Below are 12,490 nucleotides of genomic sequence, written 5' to 3' on the forward strand. Positions count from 1 at the left end.
GCGTCACCAGTCTACACATTTAGACAGCCGCGTTCGACCAAAGATCAAACCAGATCTTACACGTTGTCTTCGCTGCGCTGCGGAAGGACATAAGGGTCCCGACTGTCCTTACCTTCAATCCACGTGTTTAAAATGCCAACGAAAAGGGCACATTGCAAAAGCATGCCTCAACCCACCTGATCCACATTCCACAAGAGTACAACAGCGGAGACCATATCGTTCTCATCATATCAATGACACCTCCTTGGCACCACTGGACACTGCCCCTCTTAACGAATATCTACCAGACGTGTACCATGTGGATGACGTTTTGAGGACTGACCGAGACCACAGCGTCGTAAACCCATCAAACATTGACGAAAGTATTCCACCGCCCGATTCAGTCACGCTCGAAGTCAACAACACACCAATTGCCTTTGAAATTGATAATGGATCCGGATTCACTATGATTAAAGAGCAGGATTTTCGAACACTCTCTTCCGTATCCGAAATAACGCAATTTCCGGGCAAATTGGAATCATACACAGGAAATACAATCCAGGTTGTTGGTCAAGCCGTAGTCTCAGTTGTTTTTCGAGGTCGTCAGGCTCAACTGCCATTACTAGTCGTACGGAGCACAAAACCAAATTTGTGTGGTCGTAAATGGCTCTACTCAGTCCTGGACATTCTACCTTCGTTTAAAGCTCACCAAAGCAACACTGCCGAAGTGAATCAAGTTGCAACACAAGGAGACCAGCAGCTTAAAGAGTTATTGGAGAAACACTCTGCACTCTTTACACCAGGACTTGGAAAGTTACACGGCATAAAGGCAAGGTTGTATGTAAAAGATCATGTCAAGCCAGTCTTCTGTAAAGCACGCACAATCCCGTACGCTAGACAAGAAGCTGTAGCGACCGAACTACGCCGTATGGAAAGGGAAGGAATCATTACCAAGCTTCCCTATTCGGATTTTGCATCTCCAATTGTCATCGTTCAGAAGCCCCATGGAGGACTAAGAGTGTGCGCTGACTACAAATCCACTCTGAATCCTCAACTAAATATAGACAAGTATCCATTACCGCGTTCCGAGGACATCTTTACAAAACTCGCTGGTTGCCGACTTTTCTCCAAACTCGACTTACGCGAAGCCTACAACCAAATAGAACTGGAAGAGGATTCGAAAAAGTACACAGTAATCAACACACCACTGGGGTTGTACCAATTCGACCGATTACCATTTGGAGTCGCGTCAGCCTCAGCAATATTTCAACGCATAATGGAAATGATTCTTTCGGATGTTAAAAACGTTACTCCTTTCCAAGACGACACCTTGGTGGGAGGCTCCTCACATGAAAATCATCTGAGGATTCTTGACGCAGTTCTTACCAAACTAGAGGCACACGGATTAAAGCTTAAAAGGGAGAAATGTAGCTTCATGCAGAAATCCATAGAATTCTTGGGACACAGATTGGACGAAAACGGCATACATCCGCAGGAAGCCAAAATTCAAGCCATAATGAACGCACCTGCACCTACAAATATTGAAACCCTACGCTCATTTTTGGGTCTCATTAATTACTATGCACACTTTCTCCCGGATAATGCAACAAGGCTTGCACCTCTTTATGGACTACTCCACAAAAATGTTGCTTGGGTATGGGACCACAAGCACCAGGAAGCTTTTCAGGCGGCTAAGGACGCATTCAAATCGTCTAATATCCTTGCCCACTACGATCCATCTCGAGAAATATCCCTGGCCTGCGATGCATCGCCGTTTGGAATCGGGGCAGTTTTATCCCACCACATTGACGGACAAGAAAAGCCGATTTCTTTCGCCTCAAGAAGCCTAACGTCCGCAGAAAAAAATTATTCTCAATTGGATAAAGAAGCCTTAGCAATCATTTTTGCCGTCAAGAAATTTAAAGACTATCTGTATGGCACTCATTTTACGCTTTATACTGACCATCAACCGTTAGTCACCTTGTTAGCGGCTCACAAACCTGTACCACAAATGGCTGCGGCACGTCTGCAACGCTGGTCACTGATTTTGGCCGCGTATTCCTACACCTTAAAGTTCCGGAAGGGATCGGCGAATGCCAACGCCGACGCTCTAAGTCGCTTACCGCTACCCACGCTAACCACAACGACGCCTGTACCGGCAGAATACGTTTTCGCAGTACGAAGCGTCACGGACAATACACCTATAACGGCGCGTCAGCTCGATGAAGCAACTCGTCAAGACGACACGTTGCGCTCTCTTGGAGACTTCCTCAAAAATGGATGGCCTGCGAAACATACCATCCCAAAGGAGCTGCAACCGTATTACCGCAGAAGAACCGACATATCCAATTTCAACGGAATCTACTTAATGTCTAATCGCGTCATTGTACCAACCATGCATCGGGAACCAATGCTCAGAGAGCTACATCGTTCGCACATGGGTACTGTCCGAATGAAGGCAAATGCACGTTCTTGCATCTGGTGGCCAGGAATAGATACTGACATAGAGAAGACATCCCAACACTGTACGGCATGTCAAGAGCACGCATCATTACCACCCAGAACATACACACCATGGCCTCCCACCAATACACCTTGGAGCCGTGTCCACGTCGATTTCGCCGGCCCGATCGAAAACAAATACCTTCTCATTTTCATCGACAGTCATACCAAATGGCTAGAAGTATTTGTCACCAAATCACAAACGACTCAGACAGTGTTGTCACATTTACGAGACATAGTAGCACGTTATGGAATAATGCCAACTCTTATATCCGACAACGGACCATGTTTCGCTAGTGCCGAATTTGAAGCCTTCGCTTCGCGATATGGAATTCGACATGTTACCTCAGCCCCGTACCACCCGGCGTCAAACGGATTAGCTGAGAGGGCCGTACGCACGGTTAAAGATCACTTACGGAAAATATCACATCAAGAACTGAACTTCACGCAACAAGTGGATTCGCTCGAAACACGCATAGCACACATTTTGCTACAATATCGTCGAACTCCCACAGAGTCAGGAAAGTCGCCAGCTGAGCTAATGCTTGGTCGGCAAATAGTATCAAGTTTGGATCTCTGCCATCCAAAATTCCTGATGACATCTGCGAATACGACTGCAGTACATAACAAGAATAAATTTAAACCACAAGACCCAGTCTACGTGCGTAATTATGGCAAAGGAAACAAATGGCTAAACGGTACCATCATCAGGCACATTGGACACACAATGTTTCTAATCGACACAGAGTATGGATTATTACGGCGCCATAAGAATCAGATACGACAACGCCCGCACTCTGATCATGTATCAAAACCCAAGCCAGTAGACGATGATCACAACGAATTTCTTTTATGGGGGTCAATACATCAACCATTACCTCTTGCTGAAAATCACCATCTACCAGCTGAAACATCTCGTCGACCACCGGAAGCTGTCCCTGATCCAGCTCCCAATGCTATCTCAAACCAGACAGCGACCAAGGACCGTCAGGCATCAGACGAAACATCCCACGAGACACCTGAGACCATTCGTGATCCACCTTCCAATGAGCTACACCAGACGACTGCTCCACAAGCGACAGCAGCGGCTACTACCCCAATTGACCATGGACATCTTCGCACAACCCAAACCTGCCTAGAGTCCACCGCACCAGTATCTGAACTACACCCTATTGTCACCACTCATCCGAGACCCCAACGAAAGAAGAAACGCCCAAGTCGATATTGTGACTAATGAACTCTAGGGAACCTATATTATTTTACACATAAGTTAAATGAACATTAACGAACTCAAGTATTAACAATATCTTAATAAGGTCTATGAACTTAAAATCTTAGTAATTCATGTATAGCAAGATCAAACGAATTAGCTTTTTTTTTCTCGTAGTGAATTATGCTCTAGAGTTAAACAATGTAAAAAAAAAAAAAAAAAAAAAAAAAAAAAGGGAGGTATTGTCATGTACGGTAAAATAATAATAGAATGCTTATGTCAGGCCCAGAACAAATATTAGACAGTTAGCCTTGACCCAACCGTAAGGGGGAGCTCTGGGATAAACTAGATGACGTCAGATACGAGTTGACATGTAGAGGTAGCTAAAGAGATATTAATCACTTCATGTACGGGCTTCCTTTGTAAACATTAGAATCTTAACTACGGACTGTTTATTAAGCTATAATAAACTTATTGATTTTATCTTAGTGTTATTACTTCGTGTAACGAACATAACAGTGTATTATACCCTGTTGATGTTCCCGCACCTCTTGTTTCTACTATAGTACTGGCTGTTGCACTAATGTTGTCTTCTATGGCTCTTTCAGCATCGTCTCTACAGTCATTTATGTCATCTTCATATTTTCGAACACCCGTTAGCTCTTGATCCAAGTCGTCGATAGCAGTTAATTGGAACACTTCTCCATCTAGTTCTTTTAACTCTTCCTCTCTGTTCCGAAGGTGTTGCAGGTTCTTTTGTATTTTTTTTTATATCTATCGGTGTCCTTGTTAAATCGTCCTTTATTTTGTTAACGTATTTTGTTACTTGTGCTCTTTTTGACGCTCGAATTTTCTTTATTCTTTCGTTATTTTCTTCCATTTTCTTACTTTAATTGACCGATTAAACTAACCACAATATCTAATTATATCCGGATTTTCGGCACCATAAAATAATTCGTGTTATTTTACTCTGACTCTGCGATTGTGGTTCATATTGTAACCACGCTTACGAGATTTATAAACTCGCCCCACGTGGCCATAAAAGCCTTGGCTAATACTAAGAATAACTACTACTGTTCCTTATATTCAATCATACTTTATTAACTAACTAAATCATAAATAAATTGTAACTAAATGCCGACTTGCATTATACAATTAAAGAACTTAACATAATTACTATTAATAAGGATGAAGTCCAATCCTAGGGCAAAGCCCTTCACTCGAGCGACTACTACATCTTAGTAGTAAAGGAGAACTGACTTTATGTCATAAGCAGACGATGCTTATATAGTACGGGGAAAGGTCAGAGGTAACACTGTGTGTTAATCCTCTATGTAACCGTACACCCCTGGAGTGGAAACCCAGGAGGTCCCTTGATTATTTCGGGAGGTTACAATATACTTATTAACTTGAGACTATTTAATTAGAAAAATGTAGTTTTATTCAATTGGTATGGAAGAATTTACTGAATCTGGCCTGCAATTACTTTCGCGTCCTCTCTCTCTCGCGACGCTAGCCTCGCTGCTGAATTTCTAACTCTTTTGGAGGGGCTTGACCCCACAAAGCGACAAGATTTTACTGTTAACCTTGAAAAGACTGGTTTTGGGGTAGGACTCTAGAAGTTTTAGCTAGTTTTAAGTTGACCAGATTCGGCTGTACAGTTATTGATTTTATACAAAAAAAGGAAACAGTTTGAGAAATCCCAACAGTTCCAGCCCACCCGGGAGAGGTGTTGTGGGGTCTCAGATGTAGCGTAAAAAGTCATAAGTTTTCTACAATACCTGACAACCCTTGAATTTCTAAGCTTCCGTGGCTCAATGGTTAGCGCGTTCGGCTGTTATCCGAAAGGTTGGTGGTTCGAGCCCATCCGGGAGTGGTGTTGTCAGGGCTCAGATGTAAAGTAAAAAGTCAGTGTTTTTCCTCAATACCTGAGGAACATTTAATTTTTGGGCTTCCGTGGCGCAATGGTTAGCGCGTTCAGCTGTTAATCGAAAGGTTGGTGGTTCCATCCCACCCGGGAGAGGTTTTTCGGGGTCTCAGATGTAGCGTAAAAAGTCATAAGTTTTCCACAATACCTGACAACCATTTAATATCTGAGCTTCCGTGGCTCAATGGTTAGCGCGTTCGGCTGTTAACCGAAAGGTTGGTGGTTCGAGCCCATCCGGGAGCGGTGTTGTGATGTCTCAGATGTAACGTAAAAAGTCATAAGTTTTCCACAATACCTGACAACCATTTAATTTCTGAGCTTCCGTGGCTCAATGGTTAGCGCGTTCGGCTGTTAACCGAAAGGTTGGTGGATCGAGCCCATCCGGGAGCGGTGTTGTGAGGTCTCAGGTGTAACGTAAAAAGTCTGTGTTTTTCCACAACACCTGTTATCGGAAAGGTTGGTGGCTCAAGCCCACCCGGGAACGTTGGTGTTAAGCTTTATAAGTAACGTAAAAAGTCATAGTTTCTCCACAATACCTGAAGACCATTAAATTTTCGGGCTTCCGTTGCGCAATGGTTAGCGCGTTCGGCTGTTAACCGTAAGGTTGGTGGTTCGAGCCCACTCGGGAGCGGTGTTGAGAGATCTCCAATGTAACGTAAAAAGGTAAAGTTTTTCGACAATACCTGACGACCATTTAATTTTTGGGCTTCCGTGGCGCAATGGTTAGCGCGTTCGGCTGATAACTGAAAGCCTGGTGGTTCGAGCCCATCCGGGAGTGGTGCTGTGAGGTCTCAGATGTCACGTAAAAAGTCAAAGTTTTTCCACAATACCTGACGACCATTCAATTTTCGGGCTTCTGTGGCGCATTTTCAGCTCGTTCGTCTGTTATCGGAAAGGTTGGTGGTTCGAGCCCATCCGGGAGCGGTGTTGTGAGGTCTCAGATGTAACGTAAAAAGTCAGTGTTTTTCCACAATACCTGTTATCGGAAAGGTTGGTGGCTCAAGCCCACCCGGGAACGTTGGTGTTAAGTTTTATAAGTAACGTGAAAATCATAGTTTCTCCACAATACCTGAAGACCATTTAATTTTTGGGCTTCCGTTGCGCTATAAATAGCGCGTTCGTCTGTTAACCGAAAGGTTGGTGGTTCAAGCACTCCCGGGAGCGGTGTTGTGAGGTCTCAGATGTAACGTAAAAAGTCATAAGTTTTACACAATACCTGACGACCATTTAATTTCAGATCTTCCGTGGCTCAATGAATACCGCGTTCGGCTGTTAACCGATAGTTTGGTGGTTCGAGTCCATCCGGGAGTGGTGTTGTGAGGTCTTAGATGTAACGTAAAAAGTCAGAGTTTTTTCACAATACCTGACGAACATGAAATTTTTGGGCTTCCGTTGCGCAATGGTTAGCGCGTTCGGCTGTTAAGCGAAAGGTTGGTGGTTCGAGCCCATCCGGGAGCGGTGTTGTGAGTTTTCAGATGTAACGTAAAAAGTCAGTGTTTTTCCACAATACCTGACGAACATTTAATTTTTGAGCTTTCGTAGCGCAATGGTTAGCGCGTTAAGCTGTTAACCGAAAGTTTGGTGGTTCCAGCCCACCCGGGAGAGGTGTTTTGGGGTCTCAGATGTAGCGTAAAAAGTCATAAGTTTTCCACAATACCTGACAACCATTCAATTTTCGGGCTTCTGTGGCGCATTTTCAGCTCGTTCGTCTGTTATCGGAAAGGTTGGTGGTTCGAGCCCATCCGGGAGCGGTGTTGTGAGGTCTCAGATGTAAAGTAAAAAGTCAGTGTTTTTCCTCAATACCTGAGGAACATTTAATTTTTGGGCTTCCGTGGCGCAATGGTTAGCGCGTTCAGCTGTTAATCGAAAGGTTGGTGGTTCCATCCCACCCAGGAGAGGGTTTTCGGTGTCTCAGATGTAACGTAAAAAGTCATAAGTTTTCCACAATACCTGACGACCATTCAATTTTCGGGCTTCTGTGGCGCATTTTCAGCTCGTTCGTCTGTTATCGGAAAGGTTGGTGGTTCGAGCCCATCCGGGAGCGGTGTTGTGAGGTGTCAGGTGTAACGTAAAAAGTCAGTGTTTTTCCACAATACCTGTTATCGGAAAGGTTGGTGGCTCAAGCCCACCCGGGAACGTTGGTGTTAAGTTTTATAAGTAACGTAAAAAGTGATAGTTTCTCCACAATAACTGAAGACCATTTAATTTTTGGGCTTCCGTTGCGCTATAAATAGCGCGTTCGTCTGTTAACCGAAAGGTTGGTGGTTCAAGCACTCCCGGGAGCGGTGTTGTGAGGTGTCAGCTATAACCCAAAATATAAAAGTTTTTCCACCTGACGACCATTAAATTTTTGGGCTTCCGTGGCGCTAGTTTAGCGCGTTCGGCTGTTATCCGAAAGGTTGGTGGCTCAAGCCCACCCGGGAACGATGGTGTTAATTTTTATAAGTAACGTAAAAAGTCAAAGTTTTTCTACAATACCTGAAGATCATTTAATTTTTGGGCTTCCGTGGCGCAATGGTTAGCGCGTTCGGTTGTTACCCGAAAGGTTGGTGGTTCGAGCCCATCCGGGAGCGGTGTTGTGAGGTGTCAGCTGTAACCCAATATATAAAAGTTTTTCCACCTGACGACCATTTAATTTTTGGGCTTCCGTTGCGCAATGGTTATCGCGTTCATCTGTTAACCTAAAGGTTGGTGGGTCGAGCCCACCCGGGAGCGGTGTTCTGAGATCTCAAATGTAACGTAAAAAGCCAAAGTTTTTCCACAATATCTGACCATATTTTATATTCTAAGCTTCCGTGGCGCAATGCTTAGTGTGTTCGGCTGTTAACCGAAAGATTGGTGGTTCGAGCCCATCCGGTAGCGGTGTTGTGAGGTCTCAGATGTGACGTAAAAAGTCAGAGTTTTTCCACAATACCTGACGAACATTTAATTTTTGGGCTTCCGTCGTGCAATGGTTAGCGCGTTCGGCTGTTAACCGAATGGTTGGTGGATTGAGCCCATCCGGGAGCGGTGTTGTGAGGTCTCAGATGTAACGTGAAAAGTCAGAGTTTTTCCACAATACCTGACGAACATTTAATTTTTAAGCTTCCGTGGCGCAATGGTTAGCGCGTTCGGCTGTTAAGCGAATGGTTGGTGGTTCGAGACCATCCGGGAGCGGTGTTGTGAGGTCTCAGATGTAACGTAAAATGTCAGTGTTTTTCCACAATACCAGACGAACATTTAATTTTTGAGCTTCCTTGGCGCAATTTTTAGCGCGTTCGGCTGTTACCCGAAAGGTTGGTGGTTCGAGCCCATCCGGGAGCGGTGTTGTGAGGTGTCAGCTATAACCCAAAATATAAAAGTTTTTCCACCTGACGACCATTAAATTTTTGGGCTTCCGTGGCGCTAGTTTAGCGCGTTCGGCTGTTATCCGAAAGGTTGGTGGCTCAAGCCCACCCGGGAACGATGGTGTTAATTTTTATAAGTAACGTAAAAAGTCAAAGTTTTTCCACAATACCTGAAGATCATTTAATTTTTGGGCTTCCGTGGCGCAATGGTTAGCGCGTTCGGCTGTTACCCGAAAGGTTGGTGGTTCGAGCCCATCCGGGAGCGGTGTTGTGAGGTGTCAGCTGTAACCCAATATATAAAAGTTTTTCCACCGGACGACCATTTAATTTTTGGGCTTCCGTTGCGCAATGGTTATTGCGTTCATCTGTTAACCTAAAGGTTGGTGGGTCGAGCCCACCCGGGAGCGGTGTTCTGAGATCTCAAATGTAACGTAAAAAGCCAAAGTTTTTCCACAATATCTGACCATATTTTATATTCTAAGCTTCCGTGGCGCAATGCTTAGTGTGTTCGGCTGTTAACCGAAAGATTGGTGGTTCGAGCCCATCCGGGAGCGGTGTTGTGAGGTCTCAGATGTAACGTGAAAAGTCAGAGTTTTTCCACAATACCTGACGAACATTTAATTTTTGAGCTTCCGTGGCGCAATGGTTAGCGCGTTCGGCTGTTAAGCGAATGGTTGGTGGTTCGAGACCATCCGGGAGCGGTGTTGTGAGGTCTCAGATGTAACGTAAAATGTCAGTGTTTTTCCACAATACCAGACGAACATTTAATTTTTGAGCTTCCTTGGCGCAATTTTTAGCGCGTTCGGCTGTTACCCGAAAGGTTGGTGGTTCGAGCCCATCCGGGAGCGGTGTTGTGAGGTGTCAGCTATAACCCAAAATATAAAAGTTTTTCCACCTGACGACCATTAAATTTTTGGGCTTCCGTGGCGCTAGTTTAGCGCGTTCGGCTGTTATCCGAAAGGTTGGTGGCTCAAGCCCACCCGGGAACGATGGTGTTAATTTTTATAAGTAACGTAAAAAGTCAAAGTTTTTCCACAATACCTGAAGATCATTTAATTTTTGGGCTTCCGTGGCGCAGTGGTTAGCGCGTTCGGCTGTTACCCGAAAGGTTGGTGGTTCGAGCCCATCCGGGAGCGGTGTTGTGAGGTGTCAGCTGTAACCCAATATATAAAAGTTTTTCCACCGGACGACCATTTAATTTTTGGGCTTCCGTTGCGCAATGGTTATTGCGTTCATCTGTTAACCTAAAGGTTGGTGGGTCGAGCCCACCCGGGAGCGGTGTTCTGAGATCTCAAATGTAACGTAAAAAGCCAAAATTTTTCCACAATATCTGACCATATTTTATATTCTAAGCTTCCGTGGCGCAATGCTTAGTGTGTTCGGCTGTTAACCGAAAGATTGGTGGTTCGAGCCCATCCGGTAGCGGTGTTGTGAGGTCTCAGATGTGACGTAAAAAGTCAGAGTTTTTCCACAATACCTGACGAACATTTAATTTTTGGGCTTCCGTCGTGCAATGGTTAGCGCGTTCGGCTGTTAACCGAATGGTTGGTGGATTGAGCCCATCCGGGAGCGGTGTTGTGAGGTCTCAGATGTAACGTGAAAAGTCAGAGTTTTTCCACAATACCTGACGAACATTTAATTTTTGAGCTTCCGTGGCGCAATGGTTAGCGCGTTCGGCTGTTAAGCGAATGGTTGGTGGTTCGAGACCATCCGGGAGCGGTGTTGTGAGGTCTCAGATGTAACGTAAAATGTCAGTGTTTTTCCACAATACCAGACGAACATTTAATTTTTGAGCTTCCTTGGCGCAATTTTTAGCGCGTTCGGCTGTTACCCGAAAGGTTGGTGGTTCGAGCCCATCCGGGAGCGGTGTTGTGAGGTGTCAGCTATAACCCAAAATATAAAAGTTTTTCCACCTGACGACCATTAAATTTTTGGGCTTCCGTGGCGCTAGTTTAGCGCGTTCGGCTGTTATCCGAAAGGTTGGTGGCTCAAGCCCACCCGGGAACGATGGTGTTAATTTTTATAAGTAACGTAAAAAGTCAAAGTTTTTCCACAATACCTGAAGATCATTTAATTTTTGGGCTTCCGTGGCGCAATGGTTAGCGCGTTCGGCTGTTACCCGAAAGGTTGGTGGTTCGAGCCCATCCGGGAGCGGTGTTGTGAGGTGTCAGCTGTAACCCAATATATAAAAGTTTTTCCACCGGACGACCATTTAATTTTTGGGCTTCCGTTGCGCAATGGTTATTGCGTTCATCTGTTAACCTAAAGGTTGGTGGGTCGAGCCCACCCGGGAGCGGTGTTCTGAGATCTCAAATGTAACGTAAAAAGCCAAAGTTTTTCCACAATATCTGACCATATTTTATATTCTAAGCTTCCGTGGCGCAATGCTTAGTGTGTTCGGCTGTTAACCGAAAGATTGGTGGTTCGAGCCCATCCGGGAGCGGTGTTGTGAGGTCTCAGATGTAACGTGAAAAGTCAGAGTTTTTCCACAATACCTGACGAACATTTAATTTTTGAGCTTCCGTGGCGCAATGGTTAGCGCGTTCGGCTGTTAAGCGAATGGTTGGTGGTTCGAGACCATCCGGGAGCGGTGTTGTGAGGTCTCAGATGTAACGTAAAATGTCAGTGTTTTTCCACAATACCAGACGAACATTTAATTTTTGAGCTTCCTTGGCGCAATTTTTAGCGCGTTCGGCTGTTACCCGAAAGGTTGGTGGTTCGAGCCCATCCGGGAGCGGTGTTGTGAGGTGTCAGCTATAACCCAAAATATAAAAGTTTTTCCACCTGACGACCATTAAATTTTTGGGCTTCCGTGGCGCTAGTTTAGCGCGTTCGGCTGTTATCCGAAAGGTTGGTGGCTCAAGCCCACCCGGGAACGATGGTGTTAATTTTTATAAGTAACGTAAAAAGTCAAAGTTTTTCCACAATACCTGAAGATCATTTAATTTTTGGGCTTCCGTGGCGCAATGGTTAGCGCGTTCGGCTGTTACCCGAAAGGTTGGTGGTTCGAGCCCATCCGGGAGCGGTGTTGTGAGGTGTCAGCTGTAACCCAATATATAAAAGTTTTTCCACCGGACGACCATTTAATTTTTGGGCTTCCGTTGCGCAATGGTTATTGCGTTCATCTGTTAACCTAAAGGTTGGTGGGTCGAGCCCACCCGGGAGCGGTGTTCTGAGATCTCAAATGTAACGTAAAAAGCCAAAGTTTTTCCACAATATCTGACCATACTTTATATTCTAAGCTTCCGTGGCGCAATGCTTAGTGTGTTCGGCTGTTAACCGAAAGATTGGTGGTTCGAGCCCATCCGGTAGCGGTGTTGTGAGGTGTCAGATGTGACGTAAAAAGTCAGAGTTTTTCCACAATACCTGACGAACATTTAATTTTTGGGCTTCCGTCGTGCAATGGTTAGCGCGTTCGGCTGTTAACCGAATGGTTGGTGGATTGAGCCCATCCGGGAGCGGTGTTGTGAGGTCTCAGATGTAACGTGAAAAGTCAGAGTTTTTCCACAATACCTGACGAACATTTAATTTTTGAGCTTCCGTGGC

The 12,490-nt window shown here is 45.1% G+C and overlaps 1 non-coding gene across 1 annotated transcript; it reads left to right on the forward strand.

The window, feature by feature from the left end:
- The first annotated feature begins 6,323 nt into the window (after positions 1-6,323).
- On the forward strand, positions 6,324-6,396 carry TRNAI-GAU (transfer RNA isoleucine (anticodon GAU)). Its single transcript has one exon. It is a non-coding gene; the product is annotated as a tRNA-Ile (tRNA).
- Positions 6,397-12,490: the final 6,094 nt, after the last annotated feature.

This window comes from Phalangium opilio, unplaced genomic scaffold (assembly GCF_054372755.1).
Source record: "Phalangium opilio isolate 3A_F unplaced genomic scaffold, DU_Popi_V2 ptg000003l_1, whole genome shotgun sequence".
In the NCBI taxonomy this organism is placed as follows: domain Eukaryota; kingdom Metazoa; phylum Arthropoda; class Arachnida; order Opiliones; family Phalangiidae; genus Phalangium; species Phalangium opilio.